At 38.6% G+C, this 24,378-nt stretch overlaps 1 protein-coding gene and 1 pseudogene across 2 annotated transcripts in view; both read right to left on the minus strand.

Annotated features, from left to right (window-relative positions):
- Positions 1 to 24,378, minus strand: part of TPRG1 (tumor protein p63 regulated 1) — a 136,823-nt gene that overhangs the window by 34,710 nt on the left and 77,735 nt on the right. The gene's annotated exons all lie outside the window — the stretch shown is intronic.
- On the minus strand, positions 9,590 to 10,244 carry LOC102436117 (annotated as a pseudogene).

Raw genomic sequence — 24,378 nt, forward strand, 5'->3', positions numbered from 1 at the left:
CCAACAAAGAAAGTCCGGATAGTCCACACTCTTAACCACTACATTTAAGCAAATTCCAGGAAACCATCATTATCATTGAAGTGAGAGGTATTAAAAAAAAAAAACAAAGTAAGAACACAACAGTAGAAATGGAAAGGGTTAGTGAGAAACGTGGCAAAGATAGACTTGACAGGCCTGGCCAGCATGCTCAGTGGTTGAGCATCAACCCATGAACCAGGAGGTGGCGGGTTCCATTACTGGTCAAGTCAGGGCACATTAAAGGGTTGCGGGCTCCATCCCCAGGAGGGGGTATGCAGGGGGCAGCCAATGGGTGATTCTCTCTCTCATCATTGATGTTTCTATCTCTCCCTATCCCTTCCTCTCTCTGAAATCAATAAGAACATATTTAAAAAAAAAAAAAGACTTGACAGAATTTAACAACCTGATTAAATTCAAGGGGTAGAGTGGTTTGAATAAGAAGAAGGAGCCAAAAATGACAGAATTTTCAAGCCTGAATAATTATGAGGACAAAAAGGCCATCCTCATAAATAAAGGCCTGCAGAAGAGAAGCAGGTTTGTTGGGGAACATGAGATAGGAGGAAGATGACAGGTTGAGTTTGAGATGCCTGTGGGGTATACAGGTGGAGACAGCCAAAGGGAAGAAATGCAGGTGTGGAGTGTTTCCCGTCATTGAGCCCCCAGACTTGCTACGGGTCCAATCAGCTACCTTCAGCCTAGATTTTCAGTCTTAGACTTTCCCTGCACATTGCTGAGTGACACAGGATAGAATTTTCCCTAAATGCTTAGATTTGGAAAATAAATGCTCACCCACAGGCCCAAGCACTCATAAACTCAGCCACCTCTTAACAAGTTGGATTCTTGTGCAAAACCATCTTAAGCTACTTATTTTCCCAACTTAAGGTATTAGGCACACAAATCAGAGGCTAGAGGATAGACGCAGTAACAGCTGAGTAATTCTTTCCTTTCCACAGCACGCTGCCCTTGTGAAGGTGAATTTGCTTCTGTATGATAATGAAGTCTCTACTCAGGATTTATGAAAGTGAAGGTTGGCTCAAAATGTTTTCCTCTGCCCAAGTTAGGCCTATGAGGATCCTCAACCTGGCTGAGGTGGGAAGAGACAAGAAAGACAGAAGGAGATAATGAAGAAAAGTTCAAGTTGGTGGAGGATAAAAGAGGTGGAGTAGAGAGTCCCAAGTTCCTTTACATAGCTGATTCTGTGTCTGTTACTTGGGATTTATGATCATGATATTGAGTGGGTTTGCACCTTCTAAAAAATGAGCAAATCATCCCAAAATGATATGGTGAATATATATATAACTTTTTGTGTTAGTCCTATATGGTATACTAGTCATTTCTTTTCTCTTGCACTACATGTTGACCTTTGGAGTTTTGCTCTGACTTCCAGCTGCAATGTCACTACAGATTCCAGAAGAATTAACCAGAATATATAGGCTTTGCTATCTCAGTTTATCACAAATAGCAGGGTCTGCTCCTTACATATAATATATTACTCATTTTAAAAAGGGAAGCAGTTACATTATTGGTCCAAATTTAAAAATTTTGAAACTTAATTTTATTTAGCTGAACTTTTAGTGAGTACACACATATGCACACACACCCAGATATATATCTCTGTCTCTCCTCTCTCTCTCTCTCTCTCTCTCTCTTACTACCCCTTTGCCACTGTTTCTGATATAAACTTTTTGTTAAAAAATAAAAATGCTAATTTACATGATTCCATAGTTGGGTGATAAAGTCATACTTCGTCATTGTGGACTCCGATTCTCTAAATTTTCTCCCACACTCCCACCTGAAATTTTTCCCCTTTAAAAATCATACCATAAATTGAGGAGGGGGGATATCAAAGATAAACTCATTTGAGTTATATTTATGTTTCAAGAATTGAATACTCATTGAAAATGCTGATATTTAAGCAGTCATTACAAAAGCCCAATGGTTTTTCTGGGCAACATCAACTGAGCATCTTCAATCAAAATAACATTTGTAATGGTAGATATCGTGATGCGTTCAGCACTTAGAACAGTCAAGCAGTACTAGCAGCAGTTCTGACTACTTCCTCTCTGAAATCATCAGCACCCAGAGCAATATACTCAGATATTAGAAACACTTCTCCAGAAAAATTATTGCCCTTTGAACTGGCAGGGGCTCTAAGGTATTTCTTGTTTCCTTTCTCATCCCCTCTACTGCCTTCCACTTTCCCTCTTATTCCTATTCATGTCGGTCTATTATCACAACATTTGCAGATTACTACTAAAACAAGCATGTTAATAACTCTCAGCAAAATATTGTCTTGTTATTTCAGAGAATCTTGAGTGGTTGGGACATTTATAGGAAAATAATACACAGTACTTTTATTTTAAATCTAGAAAAATATGCAAACATATTGATTTTTTTCAATAAATAAGAAAAGCCCTGTCCTCTGACACAGAGAGTTCTGAGATCTAGTATTCAGTGACATGTCTATTCACCTGTAGATTCATTGTGCCCTGACTGTGAAGATAGCCTTGTGTTAGGAGCAAAGTGCTACAACGGGATTAGGACATAAAGTTAGACAAGAAATGCTATTAGAGTCAAAGAAGATGGCAATTAGTAATGTACCCCTCTGTTCATAACAGCATTATTTACAATAGCTAAGATTTGGAAATAGCCCAAGTGCCCATCAGTAGATGAGTGGATAAAAAACAGTGGTACATTTGCATAATGGAATACTGTGCAGTTGTAGAAAAGAAGGATCTCTTACCCTTTGAGATAACATGGATGGAACTAGAGATTCTTATGCTAAGTGAAATAAGCCAATCATAGAAAGACAAATATCACATAATCTCCCTTATTTTGTGGTATCTAATGAATAAAATGAATTTATAAATGAAATCAAAGTAAGTCCCTAGGCATGGAGGCATGGAACAGACGGACATATCTTAGGGGTGAGGGCATGAGAAGAGATAAACCAAAGAACTTATATACTTACATGCATAACCCATGGACACAGACAATAGTGTGTCCATGGGCTAGGCCTGGGGGATATAGGGGCTTGGCAGAGAGGGATAAGTAGGATAATTTATATCTGTTATACTATCAACATTGAAAGTATTAAAATTTTTAAAAAGTTAAATTCATCAGGAAATGAAAAAAAACGAGTTAGAGTTGAGTTTTCCTTTGTAAGAAATAAGATTTTCATACCAAATTAAGATCCATAATCACATTTGTAATCAAGAACTTTGGGAAACACTTCCTTTTAGACATTCTTAATGCGCATTAGTCCAAAGCATTCTGGAAGTGCATGAGTAATAAATCTATTTGTCTCTGTGCAATCAAATATTTCTTCATGTGCTTGGAGCACTGAATGTCCTTCTGATGTGTACGATTCCACAGAACACGTTGGGCCTGATGTTGTCAAAGGGTCCTTCCCTCTCTGACACCGAAAGGCTTTCACACTATCATTAAGTGGAGCCTTGTAGCACTCAGCACTGAGGGTCCACCTTTCACAGGTCTGGCAGATCCTAAAAAGAAAGATTTATAAGACAAAGTGCACAAAACTTTCCAAACTGCTCGCACCAACTGTCTTCTCCCAACAATGTGGCAAGCAGTATTGTAGAAAAATAACCAAGATCATCTTAAGAATAAGTGAGGAATTTAAAAGAGAAAGAAAACTTGGGGTTGGGTAACAGGCAGGAAGCTGTCCTCCAGAAGTTAATGGAGAAACATTGACCAAGAGTTAGGGAACACGAGTGGGACTACACAGATGCCTGTCCTTATAATATCTGTGCATCCATGTTTTGTTAGATATCATTGGTCTGGCCTTGCTTTTAATACAATTCTGATTATAGAAGTAGGGAAGTATCCAATCTCCTGTTTGTTGCAAACATGAAAATAGCAAAGTAAATTTAAAGTGTTAATCCCTCAGTCCATATCTTTGCTTTATGTAACTCAAGGTTTAGCTTTGGATCTTGGCTCTGCAACTTACTAACTTTACTAACTATGTGATCTGGACAAATAATTTCATCTCCTCATGCCTTACTTTTTGTTTCTTTAAAAGAAAAAAAATATTTTTACTTCTCAGGATTCTCATGAGGATGAAATGAAACAATGGGTGTGAAGTTCCCATGCCTCCCTCAGTTTAACAAACATTTGTGAAATGAGTGCTTGACTGGTGGCCCTGACCATTCCCTGTCATGGAAATACCTTCTCTCTTGGCTTCCATGATTCTATCCAATATTATCATTAAGGAAATGGTTAAAGATATCAATTTCATGGTCAGTCACCTCTAACTGCATTCAGTTACTCTATTAAAACATATTCTTTAACCCTAACCGGTTTGGCTCAGTGGATAGAGTGTCAGCCTGCAGACTCAAGGGTCCCAGGTTCGATTCCGGTCAAGGGCATGTACCTTGGTTGCGGGCACATCCCCAGTAGGGGTATGCAGGAGGCAGCTGATCGATGTTTCTCTCTCATCGATGTTTCTAACTCTCTATCCCTCTCCCTTCCTCTCTGTAAAAAATCAATAAAATATATTTAAAAAAAACATATCCTTTAAAAAAATAAAGTACTCTAATTTTATAGGAAATTTTAAATCAAAATTTCCCACAAATCATATTATTAAAAAAATCTTATTTTGTTTATTCATTTCCATTACTGCTATAAAGTAAATTATTAATTGGCTATTTTGAAGAAAAACAACAGAATAAAACCAGTAAGTTACATTGGAGACATTTCCAGTCCTAAACTCTGAAGGAAGCTGAATACCTATTTAATGGATCTGAAAGATTATTACCAGTCCATTAGATCTAAGTTGTTCCATTACATTAAAAGATAGGCACAAACATGAGACACAAATAACTGAGGTTTGATATAGAAATGAAAATTAATGGTCGAGGAACTCCAAAGCCTTTGATAATTAATACATAAGCCTTCTGGTAATTTAAATTATGGGCGAGGTAACTCAGAACGAATACATTAATTCACCTTGAGAGTGGGTTGACTTAAAGTTTCCTTTTTAGATATGCATGGTTTACTCAGTAATAACAATAAAAGAGAACCACAGAATTCCACATACATAGGATCACTCCCTCTAAACCAGCCCCAGCATGCCAGGTTGCAGAGCACTTAAACCCACACACCAAGAGTTTAACTTGAGCTTGGCTGGGGGACTTGGATGAGACTTTCACTATTCAGAGACAGAAAATATTAATTATCATCAAATCTGTCATTATCTCCCCATCCCCCTCTCCACATTCTCATCCTGCCTATCTCATCCTTTCTCCCTCCAGCCAGCAAAATGAAAGGCAGTGATTTGCCGAGTAGATTGTGGTTTTACTAAAAAAAAAGGGGGGGGGAGTGGGAGGCAGCTGTGTATGCCTATTCGAAGTAATCAAAACAAGGAGATGGGAGAGGTATTCTTTGAAGTGCCCCCGAGACAGTTTGTAAAAAATCCAGAACATATGATTTCATTAAAGCACCTACAAAAGAAAGGCAAAGAGAAAGAGGGGGAAAGGAAAGAGGAAGACAGAGACTGAGACAAACAGACAGACAGACGGGACAGAAGAGGAAGAGAGGGAGAGAGAGAATTAATGAGAGAGAGGAGAGATAAAGGAAAAGCAAGACAAAAACAAAACGAGGCACAAAACCACATGTTGAATGCCCTCTCCCCCACTCTCTCTACCTTTTGAGCTGCATGTCCAGGCAGATAAAGGTGTTAGGAGAGTGTGTAGAAGCAGCAAGCAGAGCTGGCCTGGCATGCTGAAAAAACACACAAACTCCTACAAGATATGATTTCAAGAGCGCCTGGATCACCCACTGCCCAAAATAACACCAACTTCACCCACTGGCTGATGCTGAAAATTCCACCGTTTGTGCTTCATTTATTTTGGAAAGGGTTATGATGCCTACTGACATTGCCCTGAGTTAGGGAACTCTTTCAGCCTCTTTGCAACCACTTATAATCTGTGTGTGCCTTTTAAGGTCTCTCCTGGGTACTGGTTTGTATCCTGGGATAAGAGGGGAAAAATATAAAGACAGTAGTAGTTTCCTGAGCAGAAACAAGAGTCAAACCAGAAAACTAAAGTCACTGAGAAAAAATTTACCTATTCAGCTAGCCCTTAGTCCATGTGAAACCTCAACATAATTTAGTTTGCATTAGAAATTACGGAAGATGAAAAAATGCCAATTACATTTTGATTTCATATTTATAAAATTATATGTGTTGCAAAATTTAGATAATTATGCAGTGTCCCAATAACACACATACAGACACACACACAAGCATGCACACATAAATCCACAATAACACAACTCTAAGGTTGTTTGGCTCAGGAGCTAAGTGTCATTTTTAAAAACCAAGTTCTTTCAATCTCTCTGCTTTGCTGTCCTCCACATTTCACCTTAGTTCTTTTCATGGTAACAAGATTGCTAAAGTTGTACCAGGTTTTACATGCAGACTCAATAACATAGAGCTCTTTCTTTCCATTAAAAAAAAAGAAAGAAAGAAAAGTTTCCCTTGAATTCCCCTAGAACAGTGGTTGGCAAACCACGGCTCGTGAGCCACATGTGGCTCTTTGGCCCCTTGAGTGTGGCTCTTCCACAAAATACCACGTGCGGGTGCGCACGTACAGTGAGATTGAAACTTCGTGGCCCATGCGCAGAAGTCGATTTTCGGCCGGGGCGAGTCTATTTTGAAGAAGTGGCATTAGAAGAAGTGGGGGTACGTTAGCTGAGGTTAACCCCTCAGATTGAGGACTTTTTAGCAAAGGCCAGCTTAGGAGTACCCTAATTAAGTTAATAACAATGTACCTACCTATATAGTTTAAGTTTAAAAAATTTGGCTCTCAAAAGAAATTTCAATCGTTGTACTGTTGATATTTGGCTCTGTTGACTAATGAGTTTGCCGACCACTGCCCTAGAAGATCTTCACTTATAAAAGAGGCACTATGGGGCTAGACCAGTGGTTCTCAACCTTCTGGCCCTTTAAATACAGTTCCTCATGTTGTGACCCAACCATAAAATTATTTTCATTGCTTCATAACTGTAATGTTGCTACTGTTATGAATCGTAATGTAAATATCTGATATGCAGGATGGTCTTAGGCAACCCCTGTGAAAGGGTCGTTCGACTGCCAAAGGGGTCACGACCCACAAGTTGAGAACCGCTGGGCTAGACTCCTGGGTTTGAATCCAGTTCTATCACTAATTAGCTGTGTTTTTTTGGACCAGTTACTTAACCTCTCTGTTCATTAGTTTCAATTTATAAATTGAAATTAATAATAATATTTACGTCATAAGATGCTGAATCATAACAGCATCTGGATCATAGTAAGTCCCATTACATGTTAACCATTGGGACTGAATTGGGTTAACTCATGCCTAAAGTATTAGCTCACCAGGGAGAGAGTTTACCAATCGCTTACATCTATTGAACCTGAAGATCACCTTCCCTGAATCACATGACTTTCCAGAAAAGAGTTGTTACATAAATAAAACTAGTTCTAACTAGAATGGAAAAAGGGGGTAAGTTGTTGTTGGGTAGGTAATCAACATTGTCTGCTACATGTACCTTATCCATTAGTCTTTATTACAATCCTATCATCCTTATATTACAGAGAAAATAGAAGATTCAAAAGAGTTAACTTGCCTACATGTAATGGAAACAGCAATGGTAAGGTTGGTGCTTTAAACCAGGCTGTTTGCAGGTCCTGTGTTCTTCCCCTTAGGACAGTCAGCTTCATTTAATGGAAGAGCCAAGGCTTCTCCATGTCTCCATCTGCACAGCTTTCTTTAGGCTTATAGAGTTGCAGCTGGGAAAAATTTAGGAGCTTGTCTCTATACCACAGCTCAGGGGAGTGGAAAAATGGAAGAAGTAGGTGAGAAAGACAAGAAGAGCTACAAGTTCTTCAGTTCTTATTATAATACATGTATTAAATGAAGTGTCTGAGTCTCTTCTCACTCATGACACTCATGCTTGTTTTTCTGATACTTTAAAGGACATTAAAAGAATCCTAGTTGCTTACAAATAAGAAAGTGATGATATGGATTTGGATGCACTTTTGGTACATCTTTATTCATTTTTCTAATATTTTCCATGAAAATATGTCTTATAAAGTTTTCTTCTTTCTGTATTAGTGTTTATATTTTGTATTTTACCAAGAAATCATCTGTTTCCTCTCAGATGTCAAATATTTTCACACAAAATTATATGTGGTATTCTTTTGTTATTATTTTAAATTCTTCTCAAACAGTGGTTTTACCTTTTCCTCATTCCTAATTTTACCTCCTTCTGTGTAATATTAGTGATATTAGTGACTACTAATATTCTGCTATTTGTAATAAAAATAGCTTTATCTTCCTTGTTTTGTCTTAAAATGAATCAGATTTTAGATGATTTGTTTATTGCACTAACCTTTACCTTTATTATTTTACTCATTTATATTTCCTCATTTTTCATTTTATTTTAATGTTCTTTCTCTATTTTATAAATAAGAGTACTAGGTAGTTTTAAAATAGTTTCTCTTTTATAATGAACATGTAAAAACCTCTGCTGACTAGACCACAATCCCTTTTAATATTTATTCTAGCCCATGGGCTATGATATCCCTTTTCTTAGCTAATCTATTATTTCAAGTATGACACTCATACTTTTAAAAACCTTTTACTCCTAGGCTAGGACCCAAAACTAAGTAAGACCTAGTTCATCATATGAAATATCCTCTAGTCTAGCATGAAGACAGTCCTGTAGATAACTGGTGCTGATGTGGGATTTACATTAACAGCAAAATCCTTAAGTAGCAAGAGACAAGGTGTAATAATGTCACTACTCCCTCCCGTTCTCTACAATAGGAATCCCATCCAACCAAAGAGATACTAATAAGAGGAAGTGGTTACAGATCCAGCTCAAAGATCTTCTGGATAAAGATCTGTGATCTACTGGAATATTCTTACTCTATGTTTGAGACCTCGTTCTCTAATTCATCTGCCTATTTGAAGGGCTGAATACTGTTTAATTTCTCATTCAGATTTCCTACTCTGTAACTTTCCATAAAAGCCTCATTAGAGAGGGAATCACCTCTCTGCACTGTTCTATCCAAAGTCATAATCTACACTTGATAACAAGTCTCTAACACAACCTGCAGTAGTAGTCTGGGAAGTCTGCCTCTGTGTGAGGAATCAGCTTATGTATTTCTCCCCCAAACCAGATGGCTTCCTTTGTTTTTGTTCTTGATTCAGTGAAGTTTTTCTTTTTCTTTTACTTTTTTTTTTTGAAAAAAAAATTGCCCTTGTTATAAGGAAAATACACAGTGAAACAGAACTGGAAGGTAATGGGGGTGGAAGATATAGAAAAACTTAATCACCAAACAAGCTGTCCAAACACGGCCTCCTGCTGTGATTTATCCCTTACTTCACCTGCATTTTCTGATTCATAGAAGCCAGCTTCTAGCGGGGCTAGGCCCAGGGAGCCACATTTCTAGCTAGTTCTCTGGAAATTTGGGAGAAATTATATATTTCTCAGTCTTTCAAGATATAGAAGACAGCATGGAAAAGGGAAAGATGTTTTGTTCCAACGTCATCCCCAGCCCCATCCTTCAGTATGTATTGATGCCAAAGAGATGAACCCCTTGAAATTGTATCAAATAGGCAGCAATATGCTGAGCAATGAGGCTATGTTGATGAGGAAGTGAGCAGCATCAGATATGGCATAGAAGCTGGCTAGGAGGTAGAGTGCAATAGAAGAGATGCTGAGGAATTTGCAGAAAGAAGTAAATTGGAGCCCGTAGTCCATCTGTTCCCAGTGTGTCAGTAGCTGAGCCTTTTCTTGATCAGTGGTCTCAAAGGGTGTTCTTTTCACCATATGTTGGAAGACCTACATAACCAAATTATGGATGATGTTGTTCAACATGAATGCTGATGGGCTAAATTATGCAAGTTTCTGTATTGAAAGTATTACTTTGCAAGACTGTTTTGATAAATGCTTTTTATTATCATGTAATATTTAGCAGTCATGCTCAATTAACAAGGTCAACAGAAACTTATAAATATTCTGCTAAATAACACACTATAATACTTTTTTTTTCAGTGCTGTAACATCAAAATAATCCTTGCTTCCAGACAACAGGAATGCTGATGAAAGTAGAACAACAGGCAGCAGTCTTACCAAGATGACGTGACCAGCCAGAGGCCCAGGCTATTCATCATTCCAGGGTTGGGGTTTACTTCACTGTGTGCCACCCCCACATTCATCCTGCAAGCTTCAGTAGCCGGCTGGCTAGGGGCACAGCACTCCAGTCAGGTTTTTTATATTACCTTTCACTGAGAGCTTACTATGTGCCAGACATTGCATTAAATATTTTATATACATCATGTAATTTAATCCTTGCAATAACTCTTGACACAAGTAAAATGTTGCCTATTTTATAGGTGAAAAATATAAAACTTAGAGAGGCTGAATAACTTACGCAAGCTAGGAAGAATTCCCCCAAGTAGAAAGTGGCAAACCTATAATTTTAAGTAGGTTCATCTAACTCAGAAGGCAATGCTCTTTGCCAATAGACTATAGCTGCCGCTTTCTGCACCATAATCACATTGCAAAATATGTGACAGAACATTGATTTCCTGAAACTTGCAGATTTACCAGGTGTGTCTTCTGCCATCAACTGAATAATACATAGGAATGTTGAACAGGTCAGAACAGGGCCTCACCGTAGGTGGCCAAGGACTGTTCTCCACTATGCTAACTGTCCAACCTCTGGGGCAGTGATTGGCAAACTAGGGCCTGTGGCCAAATCTGGCCCACTGCCTGTTGTTTTTTAAAAAGCTATATTGGAACACAACCCCATCCATTCACTTATGTATTGTCTATTGATATTTTCACTCTATAACAGCATAACAGCCGAGTTGAGTAGTTGTAATAGATACTGTGTGGTCCCAAAAGTCTAATATGTTTACTATCTATTCCTTCAGAGAAAAAGTCTGCTGACTTCCTGCCTAAAACATACCTAACCTCAAATACATTTTGAAAGGTTTGACTTGTGAAATTTTATTATATTATACTACGTACATACTTCTTTTTTAAAAATATATTTTATTGATTTTTTACAGAGAGGAAAGGAAAGGAATAGAGAGTTAGAAACATCGATGAGAGAGAAACATTGATCAGCTGCCTCCTGCACATCTCCTACTGGGGATGTGCCCGCAACCCAGGTATATGCCCTTAACCGGAATCGAACCTGGGACCTCTCAGTCCGCAGGCCGACGCTCTATCCATTGAGCCAAACCGATTTCGGCTACGTACATACTTCTTAAGAACACAGAGCATAGGTGCTTGAGACTTGTCTCTTTCTGTGATACCACATCCAATCTTATATAGTGAGCACATGGACTGTAATAAGATGGATAGAAACAGGCATTGTTCATAGCATCATTTACCATGTTACTAAAGTGTGATATTATGGATCTGGGTGAGTGGTCTGCTTTTCAGCACCAGCTTCTACACCTCATACTGGGCTAGAAGACCAAGAGCTAGGACAGTGCAAACTCTTACCAACCTCTGGACCCCTGAGGCTCTCTTCCAATACAGGGGAGCAGCAACCACTACCCAAATGTAGACCTAATGATCCAGGCAGCAGGTTATCCAGGCCCTTCACTGCTCCTAAGCCTTGGGGTCATAGCACTATTTCAATTCCACAAAGACAAGGTGTCATGAAAAGAAGAGTCTCCGACTCTAAATCAAGCAACCAAGGGTACAAGGAAGGGCATGGTGATAGAGATCTTGGATATAAGTGAATGCCCTCTGTGAAGAGGGTCAATCAGCCTGGAGACACACATCTGAGAAAGCACATGATTTAAAGTTCATAAGTCTGAAACGTATTTATGGATATGAAGAATTAGGCTCTATGTGGTTCCAGTGAGATCCCCATTTCTGAGCATGTTGGGGCACACACCAGTGACCCAGTTCCAAGCTAATATATTAGTGATTCCAATGTAGAATGTGGGATTGAACTAGTAAAGCTGTAAAATACATTGTAGTTCATGGATCAATCCTATCCATGCTCCTCAATATGTTGTTTTTGTTTTTTTAACTTGCCTATACATTCAATTGTTTTCCAACAACTGATCTCCTTAATTAATTGGCTTTTAGCACTTTAAGCCCATACACTTTCATTTATTTAGTCTTCTATGTTCTGTATACTGGTTTACCCACTACAAAGTCCTAATGAGTGACACATTTTGATTTTGGGAGGTTTCAGTCACAAATAAAAAAAAAGACATTTTTAAAAAGCTCTTGCTTCTAATAGAATTGAGCTATGTTGTTTTCCCATTCTTACCTTCATCCTAATATTTGCATTCTTTTCTCCACCAAACCATCAGAGCACTCAAATCAATTCCTCTTCTTTCTTTGTATTTACTGTTTTTTGAAACAGTGTAGTTTTACATTTCTCTGAGATCTTAGGGTAATAGCTCTGTGAATGTGTGTGTGCTTAAAGTGCCCCTGCATATCCAGATAATCATGTTTGGGGCAAATGCCTCATGTAGACTTACCTCTACCTTGCACTCAATGCCTTGAAAGCCTTAAGAGGGCGGGAAACTGTAGCGGAAGCTGCCTTGGTTGGGCAGAAAGCCACAAGGCTACATGTTTCACACAAACCCCCTGTTCCATGTTATTTCCTCTCTATCCTTCTGCTGCCAAACCACCACAGTTCAGCTAATTCCTCCTCGAGCAGCATCTCACCAAGTGCTGCAATTATAGTGGAGACAGAAATGGAGTTGGAAATGAAGTAATGAGGAAGCACAGAGAGGAGGCCACCATGATTCATCTCAAAAGCATGTGGGGTCATTAAATCTATACATGTGGTCCACTAGTCCCTAATTTTAGCCACTAACTGAAAGAAAGAAGGAAGAAATGAAAATTAGGTGTTTTGAGAAAACACTGTATCTGTTGGTCCCTTTCCAAGAAAGCAGCTTGCTGAAAAGTGCCAACCTATCATCATAAATAATCCCACGTTATAATTTAGAACATCCATAAGCCAAGACCAGAAAGAGTACAATGTTCCCTACTTAGCATAATTCAACTATACAATGGTATAAAGACAATACTCATTCAGTAGAAACCATACTTCAAATTTTGAATTGTGACCTTTTCCTGGGCTAGTGATATGAGATGTGATATCAGCAGGGAGCTGTGGAGATTAGCAGCTCTTGGTCAGCCTTGCAATCATGAGGGTAAACAACCATACTCTGCAGTGTTCTGTGCTGCCAGCATTTTTGTATTGTGGTTTTTTTTTAATACTCTTATATGTTTTTGTATCCCATCTCATCTACAAAATGTCCATCTGAGTATGTCTCCTGCCCCTGGTGAGAAAAGGAAGGTGATTATTCTCTTTAGATAAAACTCAAGAAAATTGCCCAACTGAAGGCCAATGTATGTGTTCTGAGCACACTTAAGGTCAGCTAGGCTAAGCTCTGATGCTCAGTAGATTAGGTGTATTAAATGTGCTTTTGACTGATGATATTTTTCAACTTAAGATGGTTTTATCAGGACATAACCCCACCATAATTCCAGGAGCATCTATATAGGAGCTGACAACTGGTTTGCACAGTTTGTAGTTAACGCACATGGTCTTTTTTGCCTTAGACATCAATACTTTATTTAATACGTGTTTGAGGCAATATTTCAGCACTTGTCCTATGGCCTGAAATTTTCCAAAAGATAAAAGGTAGAAACTATTACATCAAGAAATGTTGCTCCTGGCCTGGTTTTATGGAAATGTGGCTTTCTAGTAGTGACCCAACACTGAATTCCACACATTTCCCCTGAAACTATTTTCTCCTGACTGCTGTATTCCTCCTAATAGCAGCACCATTCTCCTTGCCTCCCAGATTTCCAATTGTAGCCATTTTTAAAATATATTTTATTGATTTTTACAGAGAGAAATGGAGAGGGATAGAGAGTCAGAAACACCTATGAGAGAGAAACATCGATCAGCTGCCTCCTGCACACTCCCCACTGGGCATGTGCCCGCAACCAAGGTACATGCCCTTGGCCAGAATCGAACCTGGGACCCTTGAGTCTGCAGGCCGATACTCTATCCACTGAGCCAAACCGGTTAGGGCCAATTGTATCCATTTTTAACTCCTTTTCTCATGCTCTTCCCTCTTTGCAATTCCCACCCCAGTCTCCAGTTACAGCATCAAATCAACATCTGCAGCTACTACCTCTTCTATAGAAATAACTATCTTTATCCTCATAGACATCTGAATAGTTCATTCTCACTGTCTTCCCTGTTCTACTGCAGCAGCTTCCTAACTGGTCTCCCTTCCTCCCTCAATGTCCTGCCCCCCTCCTTCTGCAGGAATCTCTCCTCCCAGGGTTCCTTGTGTTAGCAATCACACAGACTAATTCCAGGGTCTTATTGGAGCAGCATCTCTCATTTCTTCCACCTCAAAAGTCCTTAGTCAATTCTTAAGGCTCAATTCCTTTAAAGAACTTTCCATGATTCCCGTAGCTTTTGGAACAAGATGAATCTTTCAGGACACATAACTATATTAAAATAATTAAATGTGACTCTTTGTCCCACAGAATACTTTAAAGTATGAGGTTTTCTATGTTTTTCTTTGAATTCTCAATAGTTTACATAGAACCTGATCTAGGGAAATCACGTCAAATGGATTTACTTCCCCATTTAAAATTCAACTGTAGCTGCCATGCTACCAAGAATGTACAAACATTTCTCCATCCTTCATCTGGCCCCATTTCTAGCCTTATCATTCACTATGCATTCATTACACTCAAGCAAAACTGTACCCACTCACTATCCTCTGCACTTCCCCAGTATTTCTTGACCACGTGCCTCTATTCTTGCTACACCTGCTACCTAAACCAGGTTTTTTTCCCTGTCCCTCTCTTTACATCCATACATGTTCAGGATAGGAAGGTATATGTGCTTAATATCACACCTCAAACTTTGGAAAAGTTAATTCAAACATTTTAAAACCTTTTTAACCTTTTTAAATGTTTTTAAAGATTTTTAAACATTTCTATATATTACTACAACACTACTCCTCACCATATCCTGTATCCTTTCTTTAAAAGTCATGTCATATACCACTTCCTTATATTTCCCAGATACAGTCAGAGTTATATGAATTCTCTTTAGTGTCAACTCCTCTGCAATGACATAAGCTTACTGCACTTTAAAGCATAGCTGTTCATATACTTGACTTATCTCTGCTAATGAAATATGCACTATTTATAGCACTAACTGTGTTGCTTAGTTCTATATCATAACACCTAACATAGTGATGTACATGTATTCACACCCAATGCGTGCTTATTCTATTTGAACAGATTGTTTGAACCTGACTTGAAATGTTACCTTTATGCATATTGCTTGGTGTCAAAACCAAGTTGTCAAGCAGAAGCTTGATTTGGAGGAGTTCAGTCAAAAAGGAAAAGGCCTCAGACCTCCTTAGAAGGGATACATTTTTTATTCTGTTCTTCTGAGAGCAATCAAAAAGCATAAATGCAAGCAGTACCTTAACCTCAATAAATATTTGATAAGAGGGTTTGTGTATTATAATTATTGCAGTCAATAATGAACTTTTATTTTTATACATGTATCAAAATTCACTGAATTCCCAAGATATGCTCTTGGGAAAACTTAGTGGTTCTTATTTGTTTTATAAAAAGAATAGATCAAAATTAAAGTAAAAATTTATAACTATTTGCATGCTTTTAAATATGGTAAAAATCAGTCAACTCTCTCTAAATTTTTTTAAACTGATGAGAAATACCTATGCCAAGTTGAAGAACATGCCTCATTCCCTTTAATCTAGGGGGAAAAAACACACCAGAAAGTGGAGATTCTTTTGCAAAAAAATTAAATCATTGCTTAAAGTTTACTGAAATTACATTTACATTAGGGAATTGATACTCTGATATCATGGTCTTAGAGAATTCTCAGTGCTACTCCCTGGCCCCATGCTTCAATTTCCACTCTTCTCATCACACATGAGAATCAGTGAGTTTACTGTCCCTTTGAATACATGTTCTGATTTAAGTTCTACATAATATAAAATACTCCCAAGAAAGATTGACACTAACATTGAAATTTATCTAGACAGGCTGTATAAATAGCAATTAGATTTTTTTCCTGTTCCAGAGAAAATATTTTATGTAATGGGACTTGGAGACTGGATTTCATATCCCATCATTAAGGGATTCCCCTCCAGTGATTGTGAGATGCCCCATTCCCTCAATATTTTCATTTCACTTTAGTTGGGGGGAAAAATAAATGATCAGAGTGTGACAGAAGTAGGTGGAATAATGCCCATCTCAGTCCTAACAGACTCCTGAGTCTGGCTCTTTCAGCCTTTTACTGAAAATCCCTAAAGGATGAGTGAAAAATATTGGAGTGCAAAAATTTTATAAATAAACGATGTGAAGAATCAAGGCAATTGGGGTACAAAATAACTTGTCATAAGGCCATTTTTTCAACACACATTTTTTTTACTGGCTTCCAGACAAACGCATTATTTCCACATAGGAGTGGGCAGACATTATCTTAGTCATCTTTTTTGTGCTGGTCAATGCAAAGATCCCAGGGGCAATTTTCAATTTGCCTGGGCATGCTCAACATTTCTGTGGGTTTTCTCTATGTGTGCTTTTAATTCAGTGATTGTTAAGAACATTGCAGGCAAAAGCTAAAGGTGACCACAATGCAGATGCATAGTATGGAAGCGGGGTCTCAGTGAGACTTGACAAGGCTCAGGTGCAGGGAGAATTAAGTACTGATTTTCTTCTGTAGGCTGATCAGTGAGGAGCAGAGTAAAAGGGGGGAAATATGGGGTCAGATGAGTGTGTCACCTATTTATTTTAAAATGTGAAAGACTAATCACATAAGAGGATGCTACCTTCAGTCTCTGCTATGGGAAATGGATTGAATTGTTCATTAGGGACAATGGGAACAAAACTGGGATTAGAGCTCAAGGCTCCTGAGTCTTGCTATGGCTTCCAGAATTACAGATGAAGGAGGACACGGATACTTGGATTTTCAAACACTGTAGGATATCCTTCCTGCTCTCCTCCTCCCCTGGGTACCCCATGTCTACTTCCAGCAGAACTGGCCACATCATTTTGCAACTGACATTTCACTTTTCTGTGCCTCCAACCACACTGTAAGCCCTTAGAGAGAAAGATGTCATATGTCTTCTCTCCAGAGCTCAGCACAGGATTTGGCATATAAGAGGAACTAAATAGTTGTTTAATTATTAAACTGACTCTTGATTCTGTGTAGCAACAGAGAAAAATACTAGAACCAAGAATTGACAGCTTCAAGGGAGCTTATTTTAACTCAATACAGGAAAAACCATTCTAACCACAAACTCCCTGAGTAGGAAAGGCAAGGCGAGAAGTAGTGAATTCTCTTTTACTAGGAGCCTTTAAACAGAAGCTGGATAGTCACCATCAGGTGGTCTCCAATTAAAGATCTATGACTATTCCATTCCAGACCCCAGGCCTCATTTATCTGAGAGAAGAGTCTCTAGTGCCACCTTCCTGTAACCTGGGGTAATTTATAAAGATCTATTCTTGCCAGAGTTGGCTAATCAACTTGCTGATCCTATTTAGTATTGAGCCCTTGCAGTATAAAAACAAAAGACACCCAACTTAGCAGGAGACGTCTATGGTTAGGAATTCAGCTTCATCTTCCACTATTGAATTGACTTGACTTAGAAGAATAACAGTTTGCCCTACACTAGAAGCGTGATATAGACATAATAAACTGGGATCTCAATATATACTAAAAGAAAAAAACAATCAAAACCTTAAAACTAATCAGGACTTATAGATTATCTGAACTAAAATGCTCATGTTTAAGCCTCAAAAGGAGGCATCTATAATCACACAGCTGGTGCCAGGCAGAGCTGGCACAAAATTCCCCTGATTACAAGGCCAGAATTCTTTTCATTACTCAATGCTGTGAAGCCCACTATAATATAACACTTAATTATACAGGTTCAGGAATACAAGTCAAAGCAGATCCCAAATGTAATAATAGATGCTAAAACTACATATGGCAAAAGCATGCTATAATGTGGTTAACATATGACGTGAATAAATTATAAAGGGATTGATTGCACAGTATTTTCCCATTGAGGATTGAGTTGTACTTCTATATCATGTGACTAATCTGTGCTATAAACTCTGTAACACATGATCTCATTAAAATTCAAACCAAATGAGAGACATCAGGGCATCAGGGTGTGTAGGAAAGGCAAATACACAAGCAGTACATTAGGCTTTTGAATATACTAGCTCTTTTAGACTGACCCATTGCCCATCAAAGTAGGTAGGTATTATTACGTCCTTTTTAAAATGAGAGTAGAGCCTGGCCGGTTTGGCTCAGTGGATAGAGTATCGGCCTGTGGACTCAAGGTTCCCAGGTTCGATTCCAGTCAAGGGCATGTACCTTGGTTGCAGGCACATCCCCAGTGGGGAGTGTGCAGAAGGCATCTGATCGATGTTTCTCTCTCATCGATGTTTCTAACTATCCCTCTCCCTTCCTCTCTGTAAAAAAATCAATAAAAGTATATTTAAAAAAAAATGAGAGTAGAGTTCAGAGACATCGAGTGTTTAACCTGCTGTAATCTACTAGTAAATGACAGTCAGGATTCAAATCCACATATATTTGGTTCCCAAGCCAAGGCCAAGCTTCTTCCTGGGGGATCAGGACATCCCAGTCATCCATGCCTCTGTAAATAAGTTTGACTTTATGTAAATAACTCTTCCTCTTTGGGTCTTAGATAATTTCTAAGATCCATTCTAGCTCCAGATGTTCTATTACACAACCTCAGATATTCAAGATTTGAAAAGAATTTCTTATCTATATTCTATCCAAAAATAAATAGTGTAAAACATAAGCATGCACAATATCTGAGATGTCTAGATTACCCTTTTTCTATTTCCTACTAGGATCATTTAGCAAGGTTTGTCTGAACATTGGCACCCACGGAGGGCTTTCAGTGAAGAAGCAGCAGATTCACAGTTTCATTATGTGTATGATGGGCCAGCTGAGGGAGGTATCTCCCTGTGCAGGACTCTGTAAACAGCTGCAGCTTAAACAGGCATTATCCTAAGTGTAGGCAGGAATTAGGCAGTGCTGAAAGATGAGGGCCATCAAGTCAATGAGGACTACCTCAACACTGTGCACTAAGGCCGAAGGGAACTGCCTGTGTAGAGAAAACAACCCATTTCTTTAAGGCTGAATGATATAGTGGGAATGTCTTAGCCGGGGTAATCCGGAAACCCAATTTTACACTATTTACCAAGAACTTTAAAATGACTTCACCTTCAAGCGAGCCTCAGTTTCTTCATTTGTAAAATTCAAAATTAATCACCCTCCTGTATTTACTATGGAAGTGTGTGTGTGTGTGTGTGTGTGTGTGTGTGTGTGTGTGAATCTAATCAAAATAAGGAGTGTGCAAGGGCTTTGTAGATTCCAGGACACTAAGAGCTAAGAGCTGACATTCTTATTCTCTCTCTAGCCTAAATGTGCCTGACACTTTCACTCCCCTTGATTTATTCCCCTCAAAAACAGAGATGAGGTTTTTGTCATTGGCTTTATTTTTACTTATTTAGCAGTTCTTTGGTAGAAAAGAATGGGTTTGGTGTATAAGGATCTGTGTTTCATCCCAGGTAAAGCACTGGCTGGCTTTGTGCCCTGGAGTCTGTTTGTTGATCTTTCTCTTCATCAGTGTCTTCATCTGTGAAATGGGGATAATAACACCTCACTAGTGGTGATATTGGAATTCACAGTAACATATTTAAAGAGTGTTTGTTTCATAAATTGGAATGGCTACCGTAATTACTTACCACCTTTTCAAATGACCAGTGACAAACAGTGGGAAAAGAAAGATATCCCCCACTACCTGCCACTCCAAACCTAATCCCAGTTGTGTCACTAGTGGGGACTAGGACACATATTCAGTGCTGATTGAACATGAATACTACCCCTTTGCTATCCTGGTTAGCCCATGGGCCACCACTTTAACACTTCTGCTGCCACCCAGCAACTACCCAGGGGAACTGCATGGATTTCAGATGAGTAGAATTTTAAAGGATCGTTGTTTAAAAATTCTAAGAAGCAATAAGGTAAACCTTTCTTGAAAGTCTCTTCCCCAACAATGACAATATACAAACATATGAGGGGTTAAATCAGGGGTGGGCAAACTTTTTGACTCGAGGGCCACAATGGGTTCTTAAACTGGACCGGAGGGCCGGAACAAAAGCATGGATGGAGTGTTTGTGTGAACTAATATAAATTCAAAGTAAACATCATTACATAAAAGGGTACAGTCTTTTTTTTTTTTTAGTTTTATTCATTTCAAATGGGCCGGATCCAGCCCGCGGGCCATAGTTTGCCCACGGCTGGGTTAAGTGCTTGGACTAGGTCCAGTTCAAAACTCCTGACACTGATATTCAAGCATGTTTTCTTTCATATGGTATAATTTCTATAAAAACCACCTATACCCTTCTTTTCTCCTCATGATATCATTTATTATTATTTTTAAGAGTATCCAGATAAAAAAATCATCTATTTCGAAGGACACCAGAAGATCATAAACTTTGTTTTCATTGCTCTACAAATGTTAAAAAATATATACACAGAGAAGAAAGAAGATAGTCAATAGCCAATTTGGAGGGAGTTCATTTATGGAAAATCAAAACCCTAATTCCACATCTGCTATCTGCATAACCAATGCTCCATTCCCTAGATGCTCCTAAAGAGAAGATTCCCAGTTCTCTGATGACATAAGGAGAAGAAAACCTAAACATGCTAGAACATAAACATTTAGGTCAATGCACAACCTCCTTACTTATTTACCCATCTTTAAGTTCTACTCTCAGCTTTGTCATTGAATGTCTTGAACAGAGTCCCCCAAGACCACATTTTATTTTTTTTATTTTTATTTATTTATTTATTTATTTATTTATTTGGTGCCCTTGACCAGAATTGAACCTGGGCCCTTCAGTCCGCAGGCCGACGCTCTATCCACTGAGCCAAACCAGTCAGGGCAAGACCACATTTTATATCTACAAAACCAGGGAGATTGGATCAGACACTAATATCCCTTCCAGCTTCTGTTTCTTATCATATACTCTCATTTGTTAAAGTATAATAATAGCACCTTGGAAGAATTTAAACACATCATAACTAAGAGGGTTTTTTCCTGCAATAAATTAGCAGAAACAAATCCTGAACTTGACTCTCTGACAAGTGTCCCCCAGTCCCCATGCCATTCCTCCAGATAGCTTCTCACTGAAACATGTCCTACACAGCCCCTGGGCTCAACCCAATCTGTTGAACAAGCCTTTTATCACTTAAATTTAAGCTGCTGCACATGGGTAAGGTCTCCCCTTTCTGAGGCAACCTATGTCAGTGGATAATAATACAACCCCTAAGTAAAAGGGGTCCAAAGAGTTAAAAACATAACCAAAATAATGTATAGCTGGTGATTAAGAGATGAGAAAACCATGGGGATAGTCACAGCATAGAACTTCAATGCCACATATATTTGTCATGGAAAATTATTAAAATGGATGTTAATAAGAGGATCAAAAACACTGAACTTTGACCCAGAAAGTTAGGTTAGTCTTTTTACTTGTCTTATGCCCTGTCTTTTTTGTGTTTGTTTGTTTGCTGTCTTTTTTGCTGTGTTTTTGTGTTTTGTCCTCTATTCTTTTCTTAATAAACAAACAAACTGAGGATGTTGAGTTATTTCTAAAGACAGAGGACTCAAAAAATAGTTATGAGATTTAATTGCTAAATCCTAATAATCTTATTTAGTGAAGATACAGAAAGAAAATATATAAGAGGGTTCTCCCCATAGAGAGAACAGAAAAGTTAAGTTGATTGGGCCCCAAAAGCCAACATTTAAATATTAATTACAAGTAGAAGGGCAAAGTTAAGATGCCCTATGTCTAAAATATCCAAATTCCCTAGCTTCCAAGACTCTGTGTTTTAGATTCCAGAAAGGATTAGCTCTTTTTCAGAGAACCAATTTCTCTCTTTAAAGCCAAATCCCTGACTTGGATTCCATTTGTGCTTCAGAATCCTGTCATAATGACACTAAAGACCAGGGTACTTCCTTAAAGAAATGCAGTGTATCTAGCACTGATAGGTTTTCTTGTTATTCAGAGCAACAGATTTTTGTAGAATCTCAAACTGGATGCCCTCACAGTAAGTACATAGTGAGCACAGTGTCAGTTTGGGGGTAATTCTCAAGCATTTCCCAGCTGGGATGGGATCCTGCCCTCTGCAGGAATTCTTAGGCAATAACTTCCTAAGGAGGTATTTCTCATTTAAATATAACCTCCTGGCAACCAAATATTTATCTAGAAGAAATTGGGAGTGGCCCTGTCCAATCAGGCACCTGGGTTCAGTCCATTACTCAAAAATAACAGGATTGAGGCATTTGGGGAACGCCTCCTCCCAGAGATTTGCCAAGAAATAGCTCAGTAATTCCCCGCCATCGACCCATCCTTGTCAACACGCCTCCCTGGGCATTATGAATGAGTGGACAGCACCACACCCAAGATCAAATACAGGGCATTCTTGGCACAGATCCCCAAAGGCAAAGTCAAGAGCATGCATGACAAAATCCTTGCCTGCTGCCCAGTTCATCAGAGTCTGTGATGTAACTTGATCCTTGCTAAAGATGGTAGGGCCATGAACCCCAAGGCAATTCTGTTTTCAGACTTTATCTCCATCCAAGCAAATCTGAAATGACTTTGCACTATTGGAGTTTGGGGGCATTAGTCAGTATTGCACACAAGAGGGTGATACTCAGAATCTCATATATGGCCTCTTCTTTCCACACTCAGGTCAAGCATCCAATACCTCTCTCTAGCACTGACTCAAAGACCTGATCAAACTACTCTGCTCCAATCCATCTCACACACCACTACCTGCTTTAATCATTTACTCACCATTTATTGAGTACACAGCAGTGTGCCTGTCACATATAAGTGTTGTGCCACCGGCTGCAGGGACACAAAGACGCACAAAGCCTCAATGCTTTAAAACCTTTATGATTCTCATTAGCCAATAAAAATATATAAAACTTCCATATCCTGCCATTTAACACTGCCTGTGAATAGGTTACCCTCTCTCTCTTCTCTTTCCCTCCATTCTCCCTATTCCCCAGTCAATCAGGAGACTCCTCATAATTTCTGAAAATAACTTTTCATACTTTGGTATTAACACCTATTTTGAAAATACTCTTCCCTGAGCCTATGAGTCATCATACCATTTTCTACCAAAGTTTATCAGTCTGTTGTCTCTTTAGCAACAATTCCCACCCTTAAAAAAATAATTGGCTCATCTGTGCTCCCTTAATATGTTGTTTATATACTTCCTTTAGGGTTTGTCATGCTATGTGTTATATGATCTCAGGCTATTTGAGGGCAAGACCAATATATAATTCACCTCTCTTTCCCTACAGAGGTTATGAGACCATTGTCCTCCATTTGTTGAATCAGCTCATTAAAACTATTAGAATTAAAACTTGTTTGCAGAATCTGGACACAGCAATATCAAATTCACCCCAAAGGAGAAAAAAATGCAACAAAAACACACAATGACTGGAACTGCATAAAATAGCTAAAACAACTTTTTAATTTAAAAAGTCAATAAATATTAATTACCTGCTGTTCTTAATTATACATTAGGTTTTACATTAGAACTAGCTCCCTCTGCCTGCTGGCCCATCATCAAGTGGCACAAAATATAACCCTAGGTGTTTTAGGTGGCTATGTATTGGGTTTAAGGTCACTTCTCTATACATACCTGTAGAGTCATTCCTTTTGACTCTACACGCTTAGTGCTTGGTCTGAATTGATGGATACCATCTTGTTCCTAGAAGCATTTTACCATGTGCATTCTCTGCTCACAGAAACAGATCCTCTATCTCCAATTAATTAGGGCTTAGGCTCTCCCAAACCAATTCATCAAGTTCCTATTCCCATCAGAAAACAGGCTCTAGCTCTCTGTTAGTTTGTCTCTGAGTAACAGGCCTTGAGTTAAGTGAATGATTAACACTCCTTCCCTGTTAAACTTACAGCACAAAGTCCTATGCAGTGCAATAATGTTTAATTTGGGGAGACGGATACTGTGCCATATCATCTTATTTACTGAGAGAGCATTTGGGGAAGGAAGGATGAGAAACTAGGAAGTTACTCTTCAAGAAAGACAACACACTGGACTCTTAATAACCTCTCATCTCACTTCCACCTAATGAAAATATTTTCCTTGTGTGTTTAAAACTATACTTTATTTAGTGAGGTAAACACTCTGTTGGCTGGATAATATAGTAATCA

The sequence above is a fragment of the Myotis lucifugus genome, unplaced genomic scaffold, assembly GCF_000147115.1.
Source record: "Myotis lucifugus unplaced genomic scaffold, Myoluc2.0 scaffold_14, whole genome shotgun sequence".
NCBI classification, from domain to species: domain Eukaryota; kingdom Metazoa; phylum Chordata; class Mammalia; order Chiroptera; family Vespertilionidae; genus Myotis; species Myotis lucifugus.